General features: G+C 36.9%; 1 long non-coding RNA gene across 1 annotated transcript in view; it reads right to left on the bottom strand.

The window, feature by feature from the left end:
• The window catches only part of LOC308189434, a 91,178-nt gene that overhangs the window by 37,711 nt on the left and 25,504 nt on the right, over window positions 1-27,963 (bottom strand). The window contains exon 2 of the long non-coding RNA XR_013946368.1: window positions 9,789-9,844. This is a non-coding gene — a long non-coding RNA (uncharacterized lncRNA). The remainder of the gene's footprint in view (window positions 1-9,788; window positions 9,845-27,963) is intronic.

Below are 27,963 nucleotides of genomic sequence, written 5' to 3'. Positions count from 1 at the left end.
CAGAAAGAGCCCCTCATCAGCCTGGGACACACTTGACTAACCCTTGGAAATGTTCTGAAGCAGGAGAAGAGCTGAGCATAATTTCTCCCTCACTTTCATAGCATGAGATTGCACAGATAAGGCACACTTTCCTTCTGTTTTCCTGGGCATGCTACAAAGGAGGTGGTGAGAAATGTAGTGGCTCCTGGGATAGGTCAGACACTGCAGCTAGGAGCCAGCTGTATCCACAAAGTTGTACTGGGATTCCAGTGGGGACAATGTGAAGTCTTCCAACAAAGATGGAATTTAAAAGCATGCTATGTTAAGTGAGCTTTTTTATCTTCACTTGCCAATTTTACATTAGCACATGCAGCTATTAATGCTAAAAGGGTTACAAATGATTTAGACTCTTGAATTAACTTATGCGATGTGCAGAATACATTCAGATATAACTTTTGTTTAGTTGTAACAACTTTAATGAAATACAGGCCCTATGTTTCATGAAAGTAAATGTGCCAGTACTAAAATCTTAAAATCTGATTATTTCTAAAAAAATCCTTCTCTTTTTTATTCCTTAAGGATTTTTGAATCAGTTTTTAACATCTGGACTGTCTTATATCTGCTTCACCAGTCTAATAGTCTCAGTTTCAAAAGAAAAGAAATTTCACTGAGATTCACCAGTAGATGACAGATGGATTCTCTCATACTGCCTGAGACATGAAATTGCAGGTGACACCTGATATATGATAATAAAAGAGCACGCATCAACTAATCAGCCCCTGGCCTTTATTTCAATGACGTCATGAGAACACAGGTGGCTTACCTCTGAATCCCAGCACTTTGGAGTAAAATGGCGTGCATTGTTAGGGGCTTACCAAAAAAAAAAAAATTATCTCCCCATCTGTGTGGTCTCTTCTGTGATAATTTTGGAGTGAAGCCATCTTCACTCTTTTGCCCGCTTAGCTGAAAGTTAGGAGCAATTGGATGCAGGGCTGTTTTTCCTGCTCTCTTTCTTTTTATGAAAACCATCATTTGGTGCTTGCATTTGTTATCAATACTTGAACATGTCCTGTACCATGATTAAGAGAGTTTATCGGCAGAAAATGAATTCTGCTGCACCATTCAACTCTCAAATACAGGTCAAGCCAGTTTTCAAACTAATGTTTGAACAGTCTAAAAACCACAAAGAGATCCTTCTCTTCCACAGTGTATTGATTGCACAATATTTGCTGGTTTGAAGGAGTAACTATCTAATTTTCAACATACTGATAGTTTCAGAGCTATCAACTAAGCATTTAATGTAAAATATTCCATTGATGTTGGCTGTCTAACTATTCTTTATCCTAGGATTCAAGAAGATATTACTTAAGCATAATATCTGCCCTATAACGTTCCTATAAGTAAGATCATGTCTGCGGTTTTCGTCTATCTTTTCAAACACTCATGGAAAATCCCAGAACAAAATCCAAATCCTAAATCAGTCAGCCTCAAAGCATGGAGCACCAAATTCAAGTGCATGAGCTACCTGCAGAATCTAAGTGGTTCTTGGTTAAGACCAAAGGTTCAGCTGTTAATGAAACCATGTCACTGGACAGTGCAGAGATATCAAATTCACTGGTGTCCCAAATTTTCAAGGCTGTGCTCCCAAAGTATCCTCTTGCCTGAGACCATTTTATGAAAAAAGCTACAGTTGAAAAACAGCAACCCATTGTGATGAACACAGCTAAGCCGCTCTCATCTCTGTGAAAGGATTAGTGGAATTGCTTTGATTACTCAGACTGAGGAAAAGGTGGGACCATGATCAGGATTGCACTGCTAGTCTACCCTCCATAACACGTTCAAAAAAATCACAATGGCATGTCTCTTGCTAAATGCAAAGTACACAATACCACTCTGATGGATGAAAAGACTGTCTAAAATGAGTTTTGCAGCCAGTTTAAGTAAATGTTTGGTTTTGATGGGATACGTGCTCTGTGAGATGAGCCCTCTGTAACATGGTGACACATATAGAGCTCACAACAGTAAACATCTGACAGCTGTGCATATGGTATAGTCATGGTTAAAAAAGTCACCCCTAATGGCCTGAAGGTTGATGGGTAGCATGGCTTTGTGGCAGTCCCAGGAAAAGTGAGTTGTCCAGAAGGTGACTCTTTCAGTAAGTCATAACCTCATTGCTGGCATTGGGAAGGTCTGTGTTTCAGAAGCTGGGGAGGAGTCATTCACTTCAGAAAATGCACCCCTGGGGAAGATGCATCAGTAATGTCATTGGGCCAAATAAAAGGAAACATCAAAGCTCCAATTCAATGTATGGGTCAGTCCAGCAGGTAGACGTCATTTCTTAACCCACAGTGCAAAGATTGTTCCTAAACAGGTCCCAGGAGCTCTTACCAAAAGCTGGTACCTCCTTTGATCCACCTTATTCCATTAGCAAGGACTTGATAGCTCTTTCCTTTCAAAATGATAACATATGCAAATTTCTGTTGGTGCATGATGTAATTTCACCTTTGGTCCACTTTTTGCTTGTTGCTCTGTCTGCAAATCACATTGATGAGCTTCTAATATATAGAATATACATTCAGAATATACATTAGTGAGTGTATATTTTCCATTTTGACCTCATCCCCTAAGCTCAGTTTCAATAAAATGCTACAAGAAGATATTTTCCTGTTTTGTTCAAACTCTTTTTCACTGCCCTCCTGCTTTTTTATCTCATTGTGATCAACCCCCTTGTTCTATCTCTCAAAAACATGACTTTTATTTAAACAGATTCCTTTTTCCCTCCCACATTCTGGCAAGAGTTGGGCAGAACAGTTTTCCCATCCACAGAACCCTTGATATTTAGAAACATTCCTGTTTAAATATCCAAGGAATATTGGATATTTAAACATCCAAGCACCCTCAAAAAGAAAAGCCGGACAACATTTCATCATCCATTCCAGAACAGACAATGGACCAGCGATTCAAGAATTTTCCTGGGATCCAGGAGGAATTTGATTTTCTACTCTACATCAGAGTTGAACTGCTGGCCTTACACAGCTGAGGAGGTAGACAGTCACTTTTGCTTAACTGCTGGGAGAGAGGTGCTCAGCAAGAAATTCCCTTCTTCTCTGGTACATATGATTATGAGAACGTGTTTTTGAAAAATTAATTTGTCAAAGAGAGAACACAAATTAGGAAAAAAAAATCCTTAATTGCTGAAATCCTGACATTATTTTCTATGATCAAGGCACTCTAGCTTTGCTAGCCAGTAGGTTGGATTTGGATTAGCTAACCCAAATCCTGCTGGTAGCAGTCAACCATGCTTTCCCAATGAAAACCACTTCTCTTCAGTCTCATCTTCCTGCACCGAGTTTTCACCTTCTCCATCTTCCAACAGTACAGAGTCATTAAATTCATGCTCTTTCACCACTCACAGAAAGCTAGGAAGCTACGCAACCTCATTTGGGAAGTTGCCATTACCAATACTCAGAAAAGCCAAAGCCCTACTTTTTCTCTTGCTGCAGAGAACAGAGAAAGCAAAGGATTGAATGGAACATTCCGTGAAACACAATGAAAGGATTGAATGAAGTGGTCAGGGCCAGCATGCAGAGAGTGAGCTATCTGTCCTGTTACCCTCCTCCTTTCAGTGATCTCCCAGTAGTGGTTTTATTCTTCTGACTATGGGAAGGATAATAAACTATCCTCATTAAGGATATGTTCAGAACAATATTTACCATCTTTCTTATCAATAGTCAGTCAAAAGTTTTATTCTTCCAAAAGTATGTGCATGACTTTGAAACCATATGTTGGATATGTTAAATAAATGTCTCTGCCTTTTTATAGGTGCTGTTTTACATGTTCAGCCTGCCTTCACCTGGGTATGCTTTGACATGGTTGATTGTGTCATAATAATCAGGTTTTAACCAATTCCCATCTTCAAAGTATTGAAGTAGTAATATTTTAACAAAAATACATCCATGGAAGGATTTACTTATGTTATTTCTCTGGTTCCCCAAAGAGTAAGGCAAAATATTGTTTGTGTAAGTTCTAGCCCACTACAGCAAATACTGTTCCAGTAAATAATTACACAAAATAAAAAATGATTTGGGGATGTTTTCATGCCTGGGTTTTTCTTCCCGTATACTTTCTTGAAGTTTCTTTTTATTACCATGAACATCTCATAAAACATATTTTAAGGTTGCATTCTCAACAATTGCAGGTATTTATTTTCCAGGAGCTTTCACATCAGAAGCTCTGTATCTACAACTTCACACATCCAACCAGAGAGTAAGAAACAATTATATGAGTCTCCAGTGACCTACAGTAACTAAATAAGAAATGGTGGAAAACCAAAAATTCACAAAACATTTGAGCAAGCAATTTCAAACACAGACAGATTTAAGGAAAATTAAGCTATTTTCAATGAACAGATGAAGAGAGAATAGTTTCCCAGCAAATTATTCATTATTTATTGGATAGGATTTTCAAGAGTTTTTGGTTTAGAGTGCTTGTCCTTGTATTGACAGACAATTGTATTGCTAGACATAATGTCATTTGATTTAACCTTAATGGGATCAGTTTATTCGTCAGGAAATGCACATAAATGGAAACACATGCAGCCTCTAGAAGGTACTTATATACATAACTATGTTGGATTTCTTCTGGAGTTTGATTCCCTAGTGTCCTCAACAATCTTAGTATTTGTGATATTCATTTTCCTATTTGTTTCTGCCTGAAAGACTGATATTAATAATTGTAATTTTCATTTAGGGCCTAAGCTGTAAACAAGCAGATATGACATCCATGTACCAACAATGTGCACGAAGCAGTTCTGGGAAACTGTTGTTTTATGTAGTAATCGTAGTAATGTCTTTCCAGGTTTTAAATTTAATTCAGCTTTACATTGTCAAACTGGAAGTAGACTGTATCAATTACTACAGATATTTTGGTCCTTACAGTGTAGGTCAGTAAGCACATGAAAATGTTGTTCATTGAGAAATGAGGAAAGTATCACTGAACCTTAGAACTCCTCAGCTTAGTCACAAAGCTATCCAGTGTGTGGGACAATTTATAAAATTTTATAATAAAAGTCTGTTACAAAATATCTTGTTTGAGAAGGGTCTATGAATTAATGTTAACTTTCCAAATTTACTTATATATACTGCACATTCAATTCTGCATTCACTGTCTTCTGAAATTCATGATGGACTAAGTCAGGATTGTGGTAGCATAGAGAATTGTCCCTGGGTATCACTATGACTGAGTAAGCTGAAAGATTTTAAGTTTTTAGAAGGTTTGTGCTACAGAAGTATTTTTCCAACTTGTTTATATATTCTAGCCTGAAATTGGAAGTAACAACTGAGTGAGCTGGGCTTTGAACAACCAAAGTGTGCTCTGTGGTGAAGATTGTTGAAAAACAGTCCTGGATGGGTACCAGAAAATGAGAAAACTCATGTTTGTGTTAGTCTTTCTGTGTCTGAATTCCCTATTTACACAGTGAGCATATAATACTTCTCTTCAGAAGAGCACTGTGAAAATATGTGTCATCACTGGTTATGAAACTGCAGGACTGTGCCCCATAAATGGGGCTAAATGAAGCTAATGAAGAAATATATAATTCTGCCTAAAAGCAAGGCCAGGGCTGAGGGACCAATACAAATTTCTGTATTTTGTATAGCTGATTTCCAGAAAAGTAGCAGGTAAAGCAAAAGATATTTAATCAAAACGTCTCTTAAGTAAAGATCTGAATAGTGGTGAAAGAGGCAACGTTAACATTCTAGCAGTTTCTGATTATGAAGGGTCTGAGTCTGCCACTTGAATACATTTGTATTAGTATTCACATGTAATTTACCCACAGTGCAAGAATACTGTGTGCTGCACATAGTTTTATATTAAATTTACTTGGTTCTGTATTTACCCGTGAAACAAAGACCTATTCAGTCCATTCGATCACCACTTTCCTCTTGAGACAGCAATAGAAAATATGCTTCTTTGAGTTCATGTTAGTTCTACTAGATGAATTCTCTACATGACCACAAGCAATTTTGATTATATTCTACATAAAAACTGTGTAATATTTTATCTGATGCCAAACTCTCACAATAATCATCTGAGATTCACTCACTGAGGTACATCATTCATTGAGGCAGCTAGTGCTTCCTCTCCCCATTTTTAAACTGCAAACCAAAGTCTTTTTTTTCTAGCAAATTCTTGCTTTTTCAAATTACTGGTTAATACAGTAGTAGCAAAGATAAACTTCATAAAATAGATTAAATACTAAAAATGCAATTATGTTTTAAATTAAATGTAAATGTTTAAAAATATAAAACTTTGTAAATGTGTTTTTGCATTTTGTACTGAAACCTCCCATATATATGTATAGAGCAATTGACCACACATAAAACTGTCTCACAAATTTCAAAGTAATACTTTGTGTAATTATATTGAATCAGAGGGGTCCTGTTACTTTGTTCATAGCTGGGAAAAAAAGCTTATGTAATACTGAAATGAAATGTTATTACAGTCTCACTTACTCATTCTTGGAATTGGCTTAGTGATTACTTCAACATCGACATCAGTGAAAAACATTTGACATCTGGCCTAGAAAATCAGACAGCAGACCACAGAGACTTTGATTAAAAAACTTCATATAATTTTCTCCAATCAGTAAGCTGGCCTATTCTTTATTAGAATGAAGGTTTCTCTCATCACCTGCAAATTTCTAGGAAGACCTCAGAAAAGAAGAAAAAAAGCAGTTCTTCCACTTCTGTAATAAATTTCCATTCCAACCAGCAATCGTACAGAAGACTGAAGAGGAGTGTCAGTTCTGACGAACTGTTTTCTTTTGTTTGAAAAGGGTCAAATATCTGATTTCCACATTTTTTTTTTTTTTGCTATTTATTCCTTTGTCAAAGTTTATTTCTTCCTTCTCTGTTTAATGCTTCCTTGGGAGTTTTGCACAGGATACAAACCCCTTTTCTGGAATGAGACGAAAAAATGTACAAGCTTTTTCATGCTCTCTGTATGTCATTGAATAATCCATGTGAGAAATAACATAGGCCACTTATGTTCTTATTTTTATACCCTCCTTCAGAGCACATCCACTCCATGAAAAAGAATGAACCATTAGCGCAGCATTACAACACACCTTCAGAAATGAACTGCACTTCTGCATTGCTGGGAATGAGAGTCTCAGCCTGAGACTCCAGATCACAACATGAGAACAAGGCATCAATGAAGTCATGAAAGAAGTGCTACAGTAATGAAACATCACACTGCCTTTTTTCTTTGAAATAGATTTATAGTGAAACTTAGTAATTAACTTATTTTCAACAAACTAATTTCAACGTATGTTTTCAGCTCAAATAAAGTTGCTGAAACCATTTCAAATACCATATACCCCATCTTTCTTTTCTTTGGCAAAAACAAAGTCCTTGCTAATATCTTGCCACAGTACATTTGCTTCTCTCTTAACAACGAGGTATGTGGTAAAATATGATAGTACTATCAAAACACTCATAATTAAATCCTAATAAAATTACAAAATTGTAATAAAAAGAAACTACATTATCTCCTTGAAATGCATGTCACAGCATAACCCATACAAAAGCTAATGCTCAAAAATCTTGATAGCAGAACTATAACAAAGAGAGGGAATAAGCTAGCTCCTTGTAAAAGAACAGGAAATCTCTACTGTGGTAAACTAAGGACTATATCTAAGGATGTATCTTAAAGGTGCTGACCAGAATCAGTCATGGCTGGTCCCAAATGTTTCAGTGCAGATAATGTTTTCTTGCTTGTGTTGGGTTTTGTTAGCAGCTGTGTTGGCTCCTCCCACGTAATATAGCCCTTTATTCACACAACACCTTGGTACTTTCAAATATTGCAGTCATAGTAACAATCCCCATGAATATGGGACTAATAATGCAAACTCAACAGATCAAAACATATATTAATGATATATCTATTAAGGCACAGAGTTTGTTTCACTGTATATGGGAAAAAACAATCTGCTTGCTAGCAGAGCGTAGATACTGATCACTGTGTCCTAACTGTATTCTGCAACTTCTCCTTCAACTTCTAAGATATCATGACTAGCTTCCCACCATAGTACATAACTATGAATTTCACAGTACAACTATAACAAACCTATTTTTGTGATGTATATAACTAAATCTCATTGAGAAAGGTATTGAATAGGACCTATTGCCCACTTATCCAAAGTCTTGATAATCTATATCTTATACGCACTAAATGGTTTGCATTCATGCTACACTCCATGCCATAGCAGATATTTTATTAACAGTAAAAGTACTGAAGCCCCTCCACCGGCAGGGTTACTTACTGCTTTTGTAATAGTAGCAAAACAGAAAAAAATCAGAAGGCTGTATCCTCCTCCCCATGTAAGGGAAAATAGGGAGAGAAGTGCATACAAGGGGAGATTTTTCTCATATGTTACAGTGAACAGGTGGAATATATGCAGGGGTATGATGAGCTGTACGTTGTGTTTGTTTCGTTCTGCTACATGGCTACTTCCCTGCAACAGACTAATGCAGAATTTGACACTAATAACTTTACACTCGCTAATTGGTTATGGACTTTATAGTACTAATCAATAAACTAATTAAGCTGGGTGAGTTGGTCTCCTGAGCCCTTCTTAAGAACAACAGACTGTCAAAGCCACAGGTCACAAGCATGGCAAGAAACAGGTGAGTTATGTATCAGGCGCAAGTGTGGTATGCAAGTGTGGAGGGCTGCAAGCCCGAGGGGCAGCAAGGCCTGTGGGGAAGTTGCAGCTGGGAGCATGCAGGCAGGGAGGAGGGAAGGGCACCTATAGAAACATGTATCACCTGAAGTGTGATCACAAGGGAAAGTCAAGACAAAAGGCATCTCGAGCAGAGTGTTGGCTTGAAAGACCTCAGAAATTGTTTTCCTTTTGTGTGCCCAAGGATTTAAAATTTATTTAAAAAATAAAAAAATAAATGTATAGACCAGTATTAAAAAAAAAAAAAAAAAATCTGCAAAATAAAATCTGCAAAATAAAACAAATAAACCTCTGTCATTAACTTCACCCACCAAACAGAACTAGCCTATACTATTTCATCAACTGGTTAAGAGCTTGGGTAAACAAGAGCAATAACGTTTGTTTTCCATATAACAGGGTAGATGTGCATACATGAACTCATCGCTATCCTGTTTTTCTCTTGAGCATGTCGTACCATTTCTGCTTCCAAGAACACTGGACTTTATATAAATTTTCTTCCGCTCAAAATTTTAACCACAGGAGAGAGAAAGAGAGAGAAAGAGAGGGAGTATTGTGGGCATTTACTTAACAATGAAGCAGTGACTGGCTCTGAAAAGGTACAAGATGAACTTTTATACTATACCTTCTTAATCCAATGAATCTAGTAAAGGCTGAAATAAAAGGAGTTGTATAACCAGATCATCTCTGACACAACAAATTGAAAAGACCCAGGATGTTCCTTTCAGGCCCCTGTCACTAGTACTGTTACTCAAGATATCTGAATACGAATTAAGTGACACCAAATACATTTTGTCTCAAAGTAAGTAACATCAGTTTACTGAGCTCTAAATGGTACTTGCCAAGAATGTAACAATTCTTAATGTAATTGCAGTAAGTGCTTGGTACACTAAGCTTCCTAGCTAAGCAAGTAGCATATAAAGACTAGACTGAGACGCTCTCCGCTTCCCAAATTCCACACACCAGTACATGCTATCAGGTGACATGATGTTTCTTTTCTTGCTACAATTCTTTTTAAATAATTGCATCACTAGTGAGTGATATAAGAAAAAAATAGAGATTTCATTACTTGTTTCAGATGAATCCTTGAGTGTGGTTCACCTGAACATCTGTCGTTTTGCATCGCTGTGAGAAAAAAAAAAAAAAAAAAAAGTAATTTTATACATAGCATAAGCAGTTGGTTTAATTAGTTTGTTTTAAACAATAAAGGAATTTAGTAAAGTGTTATTTAACTTCTCTCTCAGAATAAGATGAAGTATTCTCCTAACAAAATAACCTTCATCTTTATTTTTTGTTCCATTTCTATAAAACAGTACAAGTAACTGATTTTTTTCAGCTTCAGATATAACCAAATGATAATTAAAAATTAATTTGGGGTTAAATTGAAATAAATTTTTCTTACTTCAGCAAATTTTAAGTTAATTTCACATAAAATAAATTCTTCCTTTGACCTATATTTTAAGCATTTTGTTCTGGTTTTGTTTCAACCATATAAATTTGTACTAATACTATATTTAATTCAAATCTGAAATTAAATCCTACTTTAAAACAAAAATAAATTTAAGAAACAATGAAACATTTAAACTGAAATGAATATATAATTTTATAATCTTTCTTCAAAAATGTAGACTTAATCTCTAAACTTCTCTTTTCCTGATTGAAGGTTGTTTCTGTATACTTTCTATTTTGGGTCTTTAACATGACAAAAGTAGTGTGCTAACACAGAGAAAATACAAAAATACAATTAGGATTTTTCCTATATATATATATTTTTTCATTAATAAGACAGAGAAGTAGGCATTTATTGTACAGACTAAGTATTGTGCAATTTGAAAATGATATATTGGATTGTTTGCTAAGTATGGGGTTGGTGCATATTTCTAATACTATGGATAGTATTTCATCACTACATGGATCTTTTTTGGAGGGTTTATTTGTGACAATTTCATAATCTGTCACTAAGGGGGTTGTATATACAAATGCATTAATTCTTTGTTTGAAGATCTTATGACCATCCCAAACATGGGATCCTGCAGAAGAGTACTTCCTAATCATATGTTTACAAAGTTTATGTTTGTTTGCATACTGTATGATTGCCAAAATGTCTGGATTCAGGACTGATTGCGCAGCCAAGATGAGCTGTGTTATTTTCCATTCAGTAAAGATATTCTATGGTTTGCTGGTCCTAGAAAAGATTCTCTCAAACACATTTTTTAAAGACCCCTACTGTAAGGTTCTTTCAAGTATGCATTATAAACTTTTCAAATTCTTGGGATTTTCTCAAGAGCAGCCTCAACTCTGCATGACTTAGGTACCCATTATTTAATTTGTGCAGATGGATTTCTATTAATGAAATGTATATTCTTGGAAGTATTTTCCACATCAGTTTACTTATAAGCACCCAAAACTAAGAACAAGTACAGGAAAAATTGTTTGCAGATCTAAAATATTGTTGGGGTTTGATTTCTCATTATACGGAAAATAATGCATTGAGTAATATTATGACAAAGGGAAATAAGAAATATTTTTTTATTTCCTGCAGAGATATACAGGATTTAGCTCAGAGAAAGCAAGTTGGCTTCTTTACCCTTATACACCACATAACCCAAGTACATTAAAACACCAGATGATCTCCTCTTACCCTAATGTAAGCTACATCTCCATTTAAATTTAGCTGGCATTTATGCAACTTTCACTTTACAGTGTAAATAATTCCATGAAATCCCAATACATCATTCTATAGGAAAATTAATGCAATTTCTGTGGATTAGAAATAATTACAATTAACAGCAGAATTTTTACTTCAACTCTTACATCACTGTAAATTCTATCTACAATCCAAAAATAATATCAGATAACCCTGAGCTGACATGCTTTACTTCTTTTGCAATATTTGTAAATATTAGCTACATTGCATAGTCACTTGTAATTATCTGTCAAAATATTAACATGTAGATTATAACTTCAGTATCCAGTTGGATGTTCATCCAATAACCAACGTCTTTAAGATCATGTTGTTGAAGGAGTTTTTCATCAGTTCTCCAAATTAAAACTGTGATACATATTCTTAGATGCTTATTGGGCAGTCACATTTTTTTTATGGTTCATACAGTTATAATACTTTTTTTGGCTTAGAAGAGTTTAGAGCAACACGAGTGTAGGGAATTTACATCTAATCATGTACCTAAGAATTTTTTTAACTGAAAGCAAAGCTGTCCATTAGCATTCTGATCCAGTGAATCTGTAGCAGTTAGAGGAAAGAATGCCACCTACTGAATTATCAATACCAATTCAGTTAGCATCCCATATTTTTCTTACAGGTCTTTTATTTTAATACTGATCAAACTCAATACTAGATGGCTTTGATAGTTGGCAAGACCACAGCCTAAAGAAGTATGACTTCAGGATTCATGTGATGGGCAGGTGAATTTGCATAGTCAAAATCAAATATATAAAAAAGAAGCGTTCATACATTTTGCAATACAGTGCATTTCCAGAAGAAGAACTTAGTAAGTAGAATTTTTTGAGTTTTATAGGATTAAAAATGCTGAGAATTAAAGTAACACCAATGCAGATTTTTGAAGTTTATAAAAGCCACTATGCATAGTGATCAGAACAGCGACAGTACTGCTTAGAGTTTTTATCTTCTCATAAACCTATCAAGACAAATGACTAGTGATGAAATTATTTTAACATGCCTTATAACTGTGGATGATGCAGCAGTGAGACAAGCCATGTTGTATCCCATCTCTGTTCCATCGATGATATTGTAACTTGGTTCTGTTCCAAAATCTTTGGCTGGTGATACTTCAGACATGGAATACAGTTAAACCTCTGAAACTTTCAATGAATTAATGTATTTCAGATTTAACTTGTAAACTGAGCAGGCTTGATCTTGAAATCACTACAATAAATTAGTATGCAAAAATATGGTCCACTGATATTTTACCACAATTCAGTTTGACTTAAAGAAAGTGCGTACACCAAGAGAGAATGTAAAACACCACTGATAGGGTCTTCAGTGGTATTTTTATATATTTTTTTTTCCTGACAACAATATCGCTTCTGTTGTTCTTTTGTATTCTACAGTCTTGCCGAATCGCAATATTACAGCTATCCACATTAATATGTTTGTTTTGTTGTTCTTTGTTTTTCAAGTTATTATTTATAAGATTAGGCCAGCATTTTGGGTGTAACTTCAAATGACCTTTGCTGCACTTGATAGTGGTTTTTTATATAACAATGACACTCAAAGGAAGAAACAGAGTGGAATTCAGTGCAGCTTTCAAATTAAGTAGATAACGGCATTAACATCTGCTATGTAAAACAAGGAGAGCACAACTCCCAGTCTCAATTTTTTTGAAATTAGGTCACATCATAGGAGAATGGAAACCCTCTTCTAAATGATATATCTGAATGTAACCATCTTTTTTCATACACTACAATCATTCAAGATAATTTAGAATAAGCAGAACTTTGTCATTTAAATATGCACATTAGTACCGAAGTCCACTAAGAAAGCAGTATTCACATTCCACTTAAGAGCAGAAATTTTATCCTATAATTCATATGGAAATTTGTACCTGAAAAACTGCAAGAATCACTGAGTCCATACCATTGTTTTGTGTGGTGGTGTATTAAGCCTTAAAATAAACTTCCATGAGTCCATTTTTATTTTTCATAAACAGTTCAACAGCAGCTGTCATTTTAAAATGAACATATAAAAATGTCTAGATGCATATAAAACATGGATGCAAATAATAATGTGAAAATACCTTATTTTTGAAAAAAAAAAAAAAAGTATGTATTTCAAGGGTATTTAGAGTAATCAATCATCCAAATAAGATGATGTTCTCAGTAGGGTGCTGGACTATTGCAGGAGAGGGCACTGATCTGTTAAGCCACATATGATGTGTAAAACTGAGGAAAATCAGCTGGCAACCACTCACATGTTAACAGTGAAGAACTATTGTTTGCCTGTGAGCAGAAAAGGATAGGGGGCACTGGAGCCTGACTGAGCCACTGTCTTGCACAGCAAAGTTGGGGAGACCTCGGAGGCATAGCAGAACTGTGCTGTTTTGCAGCTGGCAGGTGCAAGGCCCGTTTATCACTGCTAGGTGAGCTTGTGATGACAGTCCAGCACCTTTCAAAGCAGTAAGTACTCAACGATATGCTCAGATAATATTTTAATGACTTAGAAAAACTTTTAGAAATAACCTGGCCTGAAGGAATGACTATAGGTGGACAGCAAGTGCTATTACAACGCATTGCCTAAAGTAATAAAAATTAAAAGGGAATGCGTAGTATTTTCTGTTAGGAGATGTGCAAACAACAAAATTATATCACAATTAACAGTTACTTTTTTTTTTTGCTTTGAGTTCATTCACATTTTACCATTTGCCAAAGAAATGTTTGTCTGTCTCTGTTCACCACCTCTGAAGAGGTGTAAAAATAGCTGTGTTACAGGGCTGTTGTGACCATAGATGGTTAAATTATTTCTCCTGATTTGACAAAGCAGGCTTTGTTTATCTACAGCAAGTCATTTGCAAACAGAGTTCACACTTCACAAATGTATTCTCTGCTCATAATTGTTTAATGAGCAATATTCACAAACAAAGACCAGTGGTGGGGTTGTTTGCGAGTGATTTCTTCTGCTTGAGGTTTCCACTGGGTTGCTGGTCATTTTGGCTACACCATCTTATAACAACTCAATTGATTTACTTTTTAACAACTCAAGTGATTTAAAGAGGAAACGACACCTATGAAGTAATGACAGTAAGAAACAGGTATGTTCTCCCTGTATGCTGGATCTTTTGTACACAAATTTTATTGTATTTTTCAGACCCCTCTTCTGAAAACAGGCAGAGGTCTGGATGTTCCACAGTGACTAAGACTGAAGGCTATCTCCCAAATCCAAAATACTCCACAGTAGACTAGTGGGAAGTTGCCAGAACAGAATTGCTGCTCAGAATTAATATTTGTGAGATTGGTCTTCCAGTATTTCCTGAATTCACACTGCTCCTGTGAAGATTAATAGAGCATGTAGAAGATGCATATTACCATTTATCACCATTATCTTCTTAGTATATCTTGTTTTACTATTATTATTTTTAAACCTGATAATACTTAATTCTTTTCCTAAGCATGTTTGTCACAACCTAAAGAAATATTTTTAATGAATACTATTAATTTGGTCTTTCTGTATGTCCCAATGAAACACTGAGCACTGCTGCTTGATCACAGAATCATAGCATCATAGAATATCCAAGTTGGAGGAAGGGACCCACAAGGATTGAGTCCAACTCCTGTCCAACACACACACACACACACACACACTGAAATGAAATGAAATGAAATGAAATGAAATGATAAAATAAAATAAAATAAAATAAAATAAAATAAAATAAAATAAAATAAAATAAAATAAAATAAAATAAAATAAAATAAAATAAAAATAAAATGTGTCTGAGAGTATTCTCCAAACACTTCTTGAACTCTGACAGGCTTGGTGTCATGACCATTTCCCTGAGGAGCCTGTTCCAGTGCCCAACCACCCTCCCAGTGAAAAACCTTCTCCTGATATCCAGCCTGAACTTCCCCTGTAGCAGCTTCAAGCCCCCTTGGGTCCTATTGCTGGTCATCAGAGAGAAGAGATCAGTGCCTGTCTCTTCACTCTCCTTCACGAGGAAGTTGTAGACTGCAATGAGGTCTCCCCTCAGTCTCAGCTTCTCTGGGCTGAACAATCCAAGTGACTTCAGCTGCTCGTCATACATCTTCCCCTCTAGACCCTTTATCATCTATGTTGCCCTCCTTTGGACATTCTAATAGTTTCATATCTTCCTTCTACTGTGGTATCCAAAACTGCACACAGTACTTGAGGTGAGGCCTCACCAGTGCAGAGTAGAGCGGGACAATCACTTCCCTCAGACAGTTAGCAATGTTGTTTCTGATGCACCCCAGGATATGGATGGCCCTCCTGGCCACCAAAGCACACTGCTGGCTCGTGTTCAGCTTGCTGTCGATCAAAACCTACTGTGCTGGGTCTGGCTCAGATGAAGATAACTTTCCCTGCAGCACCCCATACAGTGCTGTGCTCTGCACTTGCAACTAGAACAGCACTGGTATCACACCACTGTTGTGTCCGCTGCTGAGCAGTGCTGTCACTGCATCAGGACTTCCTCCAACCCGCCCCAGAGCCAGGAGACTGGGGGTGGGCAGGAAATGGGGAGGGGACATCTCCAGGGCAGCTGACCTAAACCAACCAAAGGGATATTCCATGGCATGTGGTGTCACACTCAGCAATAAAAGGTGGGAAAGAGGAAGTAGACGGGGGATCTCGTGGAAGCATCTGTCCTCCTGAACAACCGCTACATGTATTGAGGCCCTGCTTCCCAGGACGTGGCCAAACATCGCTCATTGATGGGAAGTAGGGAGTAACTGCTTTTCTTTCTCTGTGCTTCTGTGCGGCCTTTGGTTTTTTTTTTTTGTTTGGTTGGTTGGTTTTTTTCCTTCCTTTTCCCTTTAATTAAATCATACTTATCTGAAGCCTTGAGCCCTTTGTGTCGTATTTTCTCCCCCTTTGCCTTTGAGGAGGGGGAGTGAGAGAGCGGCCATGGTGGAGCTTGGCAAACCACCACACCCCAATCCCTTTCTGCAAGGCTGCTCTCCAGCATCTTGTCCCCCAGTCTGTATGTATAATCAGGGTTTCCCCTCCTCAGGTGCAGAATCCAGCATTTATTCCTGCTAAACTTTGTGGTTTTGGTGATTGCCCAGCTCTCTAATTTGTCCAGATCTCTGTGCAAGGCTTCACCACCCTCAATGGAATCAACAGCTCCACCCAATTTAGTATCATCTGTGAACTTGCTCAAAAAACCTTCAAGTCCATCATCCAAATTGTTTATGAAAACATTGAAGAGGACTGGTCCTAAAATGAAGCCCTAGGGAACCCCAACAGTGACAGGTCACCAGCCCAATATAACCCCATTTACAAGAACCCTCTGAGACCAATCCATCAGCCAATTGTTCACCCATCTTATTATGCTTTTACCTAACTGTATTCTGGTCATTTTGTCCAGAAGGATACTGTTAAGATATGATAACTCCCAGTATTTATTCAGAATATAGTCTCTACTTCTATCCTTTGCAGGCCAATTTCTACCTTTTTGCCTTAATCTCCACCCCATAGGAAGCATTAGGAAAGGCAGAAAACGAAACAGAACTTTCAAAATTCCATCAAGCAAAAAAGCAACAACTGAAAAAAAAAAAAAAAACACTCTTCATCCTTTCCTGTTATGGTTTGTTGAATCTTCCTTTGTCTTGTTGTATAATAGGAATAATGTTCATGGCACTGGAGTATACACACAACAAATAGCTTCTGTGGTTATCAAACACCTCAGCTTCACTTCAGCATTTAATCACCCACAAAAGCCATTTCTTTGCCTTGTATACTTCTCTGCCACAAACATTATCCGGTAGCTAACATACACCCTGGAGTGCCAGACCTTCATTTTACACTCTGAAAGATGAATTGGAAGAATGAAAAAATTCAACCCGCAGTTTTTAAAATAATAGATTAAAAGTTAGAAAAGGGGTAATAGTAATCAAAATCCCAAAGCCCACATTAATGCAGTAGAGAAAAGTCTGGTGCAACCACAATAAAAAATTTGGCTGTCTTCAGTGATCTCCCAAAATTACCTGCTGGAAGGACTCCAAGAATAAAAAAGCACAGTTATGATAGACATATGCTAGGAGATTATGATAATAACTTTGTTCTGGGAGAAATTAACTTTGCTCCCATGTTAGAAATAACACCCTAGCAGAGCCAGCAGTGCTCTGAATAACACAACTTAGAGAAGTTTCTAACCATAAATATAAATGGATATCTCAAGATGCTTTGACAAACCCAAAATGTTAATGTCCTGAAAGACATAAAGCATAATACAAAGCTAATATTCCCCTAATTCATCTTTTCTGCTTTTGCCATGTCCCTCTCTTCACAGGTCCTCAGGTTGTCCTTTAAGCTGCAGACAGTGCTGAAGAGTTCTTGACACCCTCAAAACTGGTGAACTTCTGTTGGTCTCAAGCAGTCTTGTGATGCCTATGTGTATGCTCCTGATCCGTCCAGTTGTTCTCTTCATGTATGTTTTCATCTCATACATGTCTGATCAACAGTATCTGGTCAACTTAAGTTACTGCAGTTCCTGAATGGATATTTGTGGCTTCTGACATTATCTAGGTACTTAGAAGCCACAAAGGGAGATATGAGATTGAACAGAGCCTGTGGAAAAGCTAGACAGAATTAATAAAAACTTTCTCCATTAAGGTCAGAAAGGAAGTATTCTGGGATAGTAATAAGACAAAGAAAATGTGTCTGAAGAGAAAGAAGAAAAAGCTGAAGAAAGGGTGGTAGGCAGACAAAAGGAGAAAGGTAATGGAATCTCTACAGAGAAAAAGAAAAAAAGAGTTTGGGGGACCGGAGGTAATAATGGATCAGCAAAAGGAAGAGAGTTAATGCTATAAAGAGAAAAACAGAATATGAGAGGAGAAGGAAAAACTAAACAAGCTGCACAGAGACTGGAAGTAGAACTGAAGGTAATAGTCAGAGGCATTATAATACTGGAAAGGGGGACAAAGAAGTGGAAATGAGAAAAGTGGAGGTCAAAAAAAAAAAGGAAAAGAAAAGATGAAGGAAAAACGCTAGAGGGAAGAACAAAACAGCTAACTTTAGGCTGGTGGATATATTTATCTGTGCTTTGGCAACTATAAATTATAAAAATGAAAGCCAGGGGACTGCTGTATACGGTGTATACATGCCACCATAGAGTGTATAAGAAGCACCATGGACATAAAAGCAGAGAGTCTTTGCATTGGATCTTACTTCTTTTCCTGCATCCTTTTGATTTTTTCTGAATTTGTAAATGCAAGTTAAAAAGAAGGACTGTGGGGTGAAGCAGTAACAAGAATAAGAATCTGTTGGTGCATGATAGCAACCTTCCTCTGATTCTTTAGGAGGAATTTGAAAAGAAAGGTAGGGTCTTTTGCCTTCATGAGGAAGTAGATTGCTCCAGCTTTAAAACAGTGTAGGAAACAATTCAGGGGCAGACATTTATTTGATCCATTTCTTCTTGAAAATGTCCCTTTCAGCAAGAACGAAGGTTGTTGGAATGATACTCAAAGTTTTCCATTTTAATTTTCAGTATAAGTGGTGTAAGGGTTGGTCTTAATATGAGGCCCACAGGGAAAGACTCGTTATAGCAAAGAGGTTGCACTACTGCCGTGTCCAATAATAAGATGCATTGCAGCATTACCAGTCTGCCATAGGACGACTACAACTGTGACAGGTAGAGCAAAGTCAGGAATATACTAGTTCAGATACACTATTAAAAAAAAAAAAGTTGCTTTTAATTAAAAATATCAGCAGGTGGAGGGAACGATTTATACCAGGTAGTCACCCTTCCCCCTCTCCCATGTAGCACATGTCCAGTTACAGGAAAGAAGGAAGGAAGTCATCTCAAGCAGGAAGTGAACAGAGAGATTTATTTGCTGCTATGTTGAACTTTGTCATGTTAAAGCGTCCTGCCATCTAATAGACTTCCCAGTCCTGATTCAGTTGGTTCTCAGGGGTGCCCTACAGAGTGCATAGGAAGGGGTGGGTATTAAGAATTGCATCTGTGAAAGCTTAATGCTGACCTACTAAGGAGAGGTATTTATCTATATTCATTCAAGTGTCTCTAAAAAAATCACATTATGGAGTCATTTTCTTGTCTTTATCCATTCACTGGCCAAAATAAATATTTCATTATGTCATATAGGTTCTTACAATAGACAGAAGTCCCACTGCAGGTCACCTTCCAGCCAAAGGCATTCTCTGGGGAACCAAAACATATGATTTAAGGGCTCAGGAGGAAGGGGAGGTTTAAAGCTAGACCTTTCGTTATACAAATTAAAAAAATATAGATAGATAGATTTCTTAGGTAAAAACATGGACACAGACACTCTCTTCTCGTTCTGTGCTATCTTACTATCTGAACCCTCTGGATCCAACCTCCACAATGGCTCTAGCAGAGGAGCACTGACATGTGACTGCTACTTCAAGGCACAAGTAGTAAGACTGGGTGCCTCAGCCTCTCAGGATTTAGGCAGTTCTTGCTTGCTCAGGGTGTCAGAGAAGCCTAGGTACCTGCAGGATTAGATGAGGTGATACCATGTTATTAGATGCCTGTGATACCTAAAAGGTGGACTTTGGTGCCTAAGGAGGCATTGAGATCCTTAAGTCCCCTTTGTAAATTGAGCCCTATGTTTCTTCTCCTATAAAACTGTCTCCATCAGCAACATTATTTCTTTCACAAATGTATGTTTGTTTTATTTTTTTTACATTTATATAACCTGCTCTACATTCTTTGTTGCTTCTATAAACTTATAAAATCACCCTATTATGTAGAACAGTAAGTCGCTTAAGTCATCTAGCAATAGTAGCTCAGTTCAGTACACTCAGGATGAAACAGCTGCATAAGCTTTAACCCTTTATGCCAGTCTCTGTTTATTATCCTTACTTATTTGACACACAAGCTGAAATAACTTCCTTGTTCTGAGCCGTGCACTTCTGTGCTTCTGATGGAGCTGCTAAATGCTCTGGTTGTTCAGCTCTTGCAGCTCACTTTAGTAGCTTTCGCTTTGCATTCACACTGGCTTTTCAGCACATTATAAGTGGGACTGGAAACACTGCCTCTCATTTAAGGTTGCCAGACACTCTGCTGATTTCTGTTACTTAGAGCTTAGCCAGATTTTAGCTGTTTGGGTGAATATAATGCTCTATGCCTTGTGGCTGCCTGGGTTGAATTTTTGGAGAAGATTTCAGCCAAGACAATTGAGCCCTGTTCAAGAGCAAGATTACTATACTCTATGTAGTTTCACTTCTGTAAGTGGTGGGGAGAAGCAGGCTATTCTTATTTTCCCCCATCAGCTGCTTCCCTTGCTTCCCTGAAGGAGTGCCACAGCCACCAGGACAAGAGGACAGAGCTGATGTGGTAGCAAGTCCTCCCCCTGCAACCACACAGTGTAGCTTGGCTGTTCCCAGATCCACGCTGGTACTGGAAGAAGAGATTCAATTCTTAGCAAATTTCTCAGTTCTTGCTGGGACTTGCAAGTGCTGCTGCTCTGCGGAATGTCGGCTGCACATCAGGGCGGTCACAGGCAGCTGCATCCAGTCTTAGGATATGCTCGGCTTTGATAGGGAGCAACAGGGACTTGGATGCAGGGCCAAGATGAGGCAGTGGCACCAACTGACTCACCAAATTGGGGATGGGTTGAGAAAGATCAGACATGCACAGAATGGTCATAAAAATGAAATTAGGACTATGGAGTAAGGGGTGCTACTGTTGGACTACAGCGTAAAGTGGCAGGAATTTTGGGTGGTGCTGGGCTATCACTTAAACCAGGCTTTCCACAAGAGGTCAATAGCTGTGTTTTATTCATTTCCTGGGTCCTGATTTCAAGCTGAGTTGCTTGTTTTACGCAAATGATAAACATTCTTGTCTGCTGCAAATTATGGGGGCTTTGCATGTGTACAGGGATGCAGCAGAGTCCGTCCAAGGACTTAAGGAAGAAAAAAAAAAACACAACACAAATTCATGATATACCCAGTTTGGAATCCAATATCAAAGCAAGCTTTCTATTTTCACCAGAATTTGTTTCACCTTTAGTCTAGGAATAATAACAACACCTTCACTATCTGCTTTAATGACACTTATTGAGAATTCCCACATATAGAGGAAAAATATTGGCAAGGACTCAGGTGTGCTGGTGGCTGGAAAGAACTTATAGGAGGTGCTGTATGATGTGCATTTGTGGGTGATATGCCATCATGTTATGCCACTGCAAGAGCTGTATGGTTCTCCCCACTCTCTCCTGCTAGCAAAGAGCACCAGAGACAAGCCCAAAAATAACTGACTCTGCTTTCGGGGAAGGTATGAAAAGCATGCTATAAATATCGTCTCGCAGCACACACCAAGCACTGAGGAGGCAATGAAATACTGAACAACAGCTTGTTTAGTGGGGTTTGTCCATCAGGTACCACAAATGAGGTAGGGCCTTGTATAAAACCAGAAATTAGCTAGGTAGTTAAGGGCGGCACCAGAATAAGTGCAAAAAATAAGCTAAATCATTGGCGTCCAGGCATATTTTCTATCATCTGAGTGGCTGGTTTTGAAAACCTTAATGAAGTGCTTGTAAAGCCTTTCTCTCTCTTTGTGTATGTGTGTGTGTGAAATTAAATACTTCAGTCAGCCAATTTTCTACTTTATTTTGTTCCTTACTTTTTACATGTTCTCATTAATCTACATTTCTTATTTAAAATTAAATGAAAGAGTATCTTGGAATCAATGATAATGGTATCTTATCAAAGAATATCTTCTGAAGATGACACCTGTTATTTATTGTGACTGCATTCATTGTGGTGGCTCCATAATACTGTAATTATTTGATATAATAAAAAGGTATTATTTCTCTGTGTAAATCTTACCACAATCCAAGTAACCAATTTGGCTCATTGATTCTCCCTACCAAGAGTATCCATCCACCAATGATTTCCTGTAAATCTAAACCATGATAATAAGGAGACCAGGCCGCATTCATTATTTGTTACCTTCATCAAAGGCAAAGTATAACGTCAAGGACACATTTGACCTTATTATCTTTAACATTCATGAGGATGTTAAAGTACAACACATGACACCAGACTGAGATTAAAAGCATTAGTGGGAAAATCAACATATTATTCGTTTAATCCACACTAACATAAAGGACTTCAGACTGCTGCAGAAAGCTTGCAAAATCTGCCTAGAACTCTGAGAGATTTCAAAAATAAGCCCAGAATAAAACTAAATGTTAGTGAAAACAAAGCACTGAAGTAAAACTAGACAGTGTTCATGTTGTAACTATTGAAATGCTTTCCTCAAGTAAGAAAGATAAGCAAGATTTGGTACTGCTGTTTATTGGAATTGTGTTGATTAATGCAAGAGGGGTTTTGGAAAAACCATGCAAGATACTACATTTAAACAGGAAACAGATGGCCCTTAACTGGGTATGCAGGTGAGGAAACAGTGGCTTCCTAATTTCACTGAGCCAGCAAAACAAGAAGAAATGTAATGCCTTGTTTGTTCCCTTAAGTCCAGTAGGCACTGGAGTTTATATTACTTTTTGTCTTTTTATTTTTTTAATGTTTTTTAATTTTGTTACACACACTTGTACTTATATCAAGACTACAGTCTGACCAAGGACTCATTCCTGATGAGTATCCTTCCTAATCATTTTTATTTTCAGAGATGCAGACCACTGCTGCTAAACTACACATGCAATGGTATTAGGGCAAACAACAGAAATCCATTCAAAGTTAACAATTTGCAAGGCATGATGGGACTGAGAGAAACCATAATAATTTATAGAATGCATTAAAACTGGATTGCAGGGAAATTTATGATAGGCAGCTACACAATAATAAAAAACAAAAACAAAAACAAAAGCAAAACAAAACAAAGATTAATTAACATAAAAATTCTAGCTGTCATATTTCTCTAAGTAGAAATAATTGCAAAGCAATTTTATTTCGCTGAATGAACCTCCAAACAGGTAGAGGGTAAAGTCAACATGAAAATGAAAGTCACCTTTAGACCAGTAAAAGAATAGGCCACAAACTATCTGAGTGGACTGGTAGTAATGCAATTACTTTGTAAAATGCAACTGTAATAGAGACAGTATAGAACTAAAAACATAAGAAAATTTAAAGTTTTTTTAAAAAAACTGTATTCCTTATGGTTTTGTAAAATCAAGGTAAATGTAAAAATCCCAAAAGGTAGGCTTAAAATAAATTAAAAGGAGTAAATCAAGGAGGCAAAAGTGGATTAAAAATATAGAATATTTCTGTATGAAAGTATTAGAATTTGGGTCTGTATAATAGTGTGTGTATATAAATGTGTAGATATTTACCACACACGAATGCACAAAATCAAACATGAAAGGCCATATCTTAGGTGCAAGATTGAACGACACGTTTTTTCATCCAAAGATCTTTTCCCAGATGTTTCTCTGTAACATCACTGTGAATCAAGAAGTAGTCCACTGAAGTCAGTCAAACCCCATCACTGAGCCTGGGAAAGGTGCAGGATGAATATATTTATCTGGCTGACTTGAGAAATAAAACCTGAGTAATTGTTTTTTCTAAGTCAGTCAGCAACTGCAGCCCCTTACTACTAATGTACATATGAAGTAGAATGTTCTATCAAATTTGTTTAGAGAAAACTTCTGGTTTTGACCTGTCCTAACTACTGTAGCAGACTGCCACAGAGCAAAATTTCCACTGGTTTGCTAGCACTGAGGAAGCTGACCTGTTTGCCCTTCTTTCATCCTCTCTAATTAAGCAGGAGCAGATACATTCCTTGTCAAAATTGATAGCTGGTGGCAGATCCAAATGAATTTTCACATATTTCTGATGATGTACAATACAGTCCTGTTGTTTATGCAGCATCATGCTGTATGCCAACACGATGCACCATACTATGTGAGACTCTGGCAAACTTACAAAGGAGAGTGGGAACAATTTTAATACCTTTCTTTCAGATTGGATGGTGGGTATCTGATCTAAATGTTAGGTGATTTCTCTTGAAGTGCATATCAGTAAAGGTTGATGATTTAAACATCTCTAAATACTTTTAATCTTCATATGTTTTAGTGCCAGGTTCTTTTCAGTGATTATAATGGATTTCAATGTCGAGAACAGTGAAGAGGGTGGGGTTTTCTCATATACATGCAACTGCAAGCATCTTTAATACCCTTGGAAATGTAGTAGAACAAAGCTGCTTTCTTCTCTGATTTAGCAAAATTGAAGTGAGGGTTTATTTACAGTGAGACTCATTCAAAGATGTAGTTCTTCCTCTGCACTGTATCTGAATATTATATTATAGTTAGGAAATCCAGATGGACTTGAAGTCTACTTTGAACTCATTATATTAACTTTATCTTCAATTCTTATAATAAATGTTATGATTGTATTACAGCTCTTGAAATTTTCACTTTAAAAATTGCACTTACATTGATATTTTCTATATTTCCTTTTTTTTTCATCTGTTTAAATGTGGTTAAAGTGCTAATACTTCAAATACATGGAGAAAAGTAGCATGGTGCTGTGGCCAGACCACAAGACTAAAAAGAGAAGTGCATATGAAATAAGCCTCTGGTTTTGTAACTTACGGTTCCCTTTACATATCTGTTCCGTTAGCTTAGTTTCCCTGCCATATCATGAACCTCCAGCTTCCTTCTTCTGGCTTCTTATCCTGTGAGTTATACTTTCTTGGACTCCATTAATGTAACCTAAGTATTTGAATCGATCATCTCATATCTCCCCTCTGCAAATCAGGAGTCCAAGGTATTTGCTCTTCTTCTATCACAACTGGGTTCTTTCTTCAAGTTTTCTGGTCCTTCAGAGTTACCTTCATGTGACTGCTGTGATACTCAGAACATTCATTTTTGCTACTAAAATGCATTTGGGAGCAGCAGTGTTGTCCCCTCTCACCCATGCACAACTTAAGACTGCACCTTCAGAAGACAGATCTACACAAAAAAAAAAGATGACTCCCTGCATGACATTAATGCAGCAAGGCACCAATCTCTGTGTAAAGTGCCACATTTTAAAAATCACCCCACCAATCAGCAGTTCCTAAAATTTGGCCTCAGTTACATCCCTGAGCTCTCTGGAAGGTCCGTCCTGATTTGTGTTGAATGTGCACATTAATCAAACACAGAGAAAGTGGCATGCTGACAATACTTTGTTCTGTAAAAATGTATCTGTGCTGATAATGCCTGAATTTGTTGTGCTCTGAACCAGCTGTGAACTCACACTGGTGAGTGCGAAGTAGATATAAGATGATGCCAAATCAGAGCAGTCCTTCCTTGTATATCCACTTTCTACCCTCTGCAAGGAACAATAAAATACATATACTCCAGACGGACTGAATACTGCACATGGATGCGCATCTGCGCTCGTTCGCTTTGCAGAAGGATGAAGCATGGTGGGAGCTGTGCAGGGCTGTGCTACCACTGCTTGTTGCAGGGCTCGGCAAGCGAGCAGTTGAACAAAGCCAGCCTGTTCTGAAGCAGGAGCAGGAGTGACTACTTAACATGAAAAAAGATGGATATCATGAACAGGTTACTTGGGGCAAGCTCAGGGTAGAGCGGAACAGCCACGTAAGTTGTAGTAAATAAAGGAAATGTCATTCCCGAGTCTTAACAATACAATACCATTAATAACTTCAATAATAAATAAAATGTGCTGTACTATCTGCAATGATTACATGCATCAAGACTATTATTTTTGGTGACTAGTTCTAAAGATTGTGGTGCATTGTTGAAATAACAGCATAAAGGGTCTGGGTGGTGATGAGGCTTTTTGCTTCTCCAGGCTTCCTTTCACTGCTTATTGTTCAGCAATTTTTATAGACCTTGTAAAAGCTGGAATTCCCTATCCTACTAACAGGGCATTAACATGTAAAATGGGGTGATACGAAATGGAATATTTTTATGAAACTAGCCACATTCCTATAATCCTCAGAACAGAAATATTCCTTTATCATATCCACTACATGATTTTACCTTGTCTGACATGACATTTTTGAAGTGGTAAAATGAATGAATTAAGGTGATAGTTTAGCAAAAACCGTCGAAGAGTATGCAAATAAACCCAAACTGAAATATAAATATTAGGTTATGGTATATGGTATTTTAAATTTAAAAAATAATAATAATAATAAAAATCTTTACTTATTCATTTTCAAAATATGATTCTAGGCTTTACTGTCAGAAATAAGGGAAAGTCATGAATGCTGAAAAAATATATAAGTATACAAAAAAAATAGGAAAAGAAACATATTAAAGCTTGGTAGTGATTTGTAAATTGCAATGAGCAACTCAAGAAACATTTAAAATAGAAGCGGCAGTGGCATAGGCAGTATTTGAACATGCTATCTTTTGTTACTGTGCCGTCAAAGTCCAATACAAACACAATATGCTGTACCTAGAGAATCACTTGGTGCAAAAACTACATATTTTGCAATCTAGATGTTCAGTTATGATGAATGTCAACAAAAGCAGCCACAAGAATGACCCTCCTGACTGCACTTCAAAATCTTGCCAAGAAATGTATTCCCTATACTGTCATAAACAATCTATTTGCCTTCATTGTCTACTGATAAACATTTCCTATCCATTCTTTTGAAGCACGTAATATTGACATACTCCAAGATAACAATAAGCCGTCTAAAATAAAACCCATTTGAGTTAACTCTTATGTTCAGTGTCTACTTTGCTAATAAATAAAGCAATTTTTAATTGTCATAAGCAGTCATCAAACACTGAAAAGCTTTGGGTGTCACAGCCATAAAAATACCACTGTGTGTTAGAGCAGTATCATTTTCAAATTTTGACACAGCATTCTTGTGTAGTGCTGTTACTCCTAAATTGGTAGCTTCATCAGCAAAAACAAACTAAGAAAAAAATGCCTCAAGAATATTGTTGCATCAAGCAGTACTTATAAAGTGGCTTTTTTTTTTTTGCCTTTAGGTTCACCATTAGCAATCAAGCATTTTGCCAGTTAACAGTAAACAACTGATCCATAGTTTCTAAGAGACTTGTATCTCTAAACATATTTGTCAATCAATTTACCTGCTTTGTATTAATAGCAATGTTGTCTGTGTTTATATTTTCAGGAATGTTTACTGAATGAAGAATAGTTGTCATGCTGATAATTGTCTTAAACCATCGGTACTAATATTGACTCACTATAGTTCTAAGCCATGCTTTTAATACACGGTGCCTTACTACAGATAAATAGAAAACACTAAAAAAGTTATTTAAAGTATGAAATAATCATATTGTGCTATATTACACTGATGCTTAAGTAGATGTGCTTTTTCAGATCAGAAAGAAAAGAAGAGAGAGAGAGAGAGAGAGAAGAGAAGAGAGAAAGAGAGAGAAAAAGAGAGAAAGAAAGAAAAGAAGAAAGAAAGAAAGAAAGAAAGAAAGAAAGAAAGAAAGAAAGAAAGAAAGAAGAGAAAGAAAGAAAGAAAGAAGAAAGAAAGAAAGAAAGAAAAAGAAAGGAAAGAAAGAAAGAAAGAAAGAAAGAAAGAAAGAAAGAAAGAAAGAAAGAAAAAGAAAAAGAAGAAAGAAAGAAAGAAAGAAAGAAAGAAAGAAAGAAAGAA

Source organism: Anser brachyrhynchus (genome assembly GCF_964034855.1).
Source record: "Anser brachyrhynchus genome assembly, chromosome: 2".
NCBI classification, from domain to species: Eukaryota; Metazoa; Chordata; class Aves; order Anseriformes; family Anatidae; genus Anser; species Anser brachyrhynchus.
Note: the sequence above shows the minus strand (reverse complement) of the source record. Positions and strands in the feature narration are given on the sequence as shown.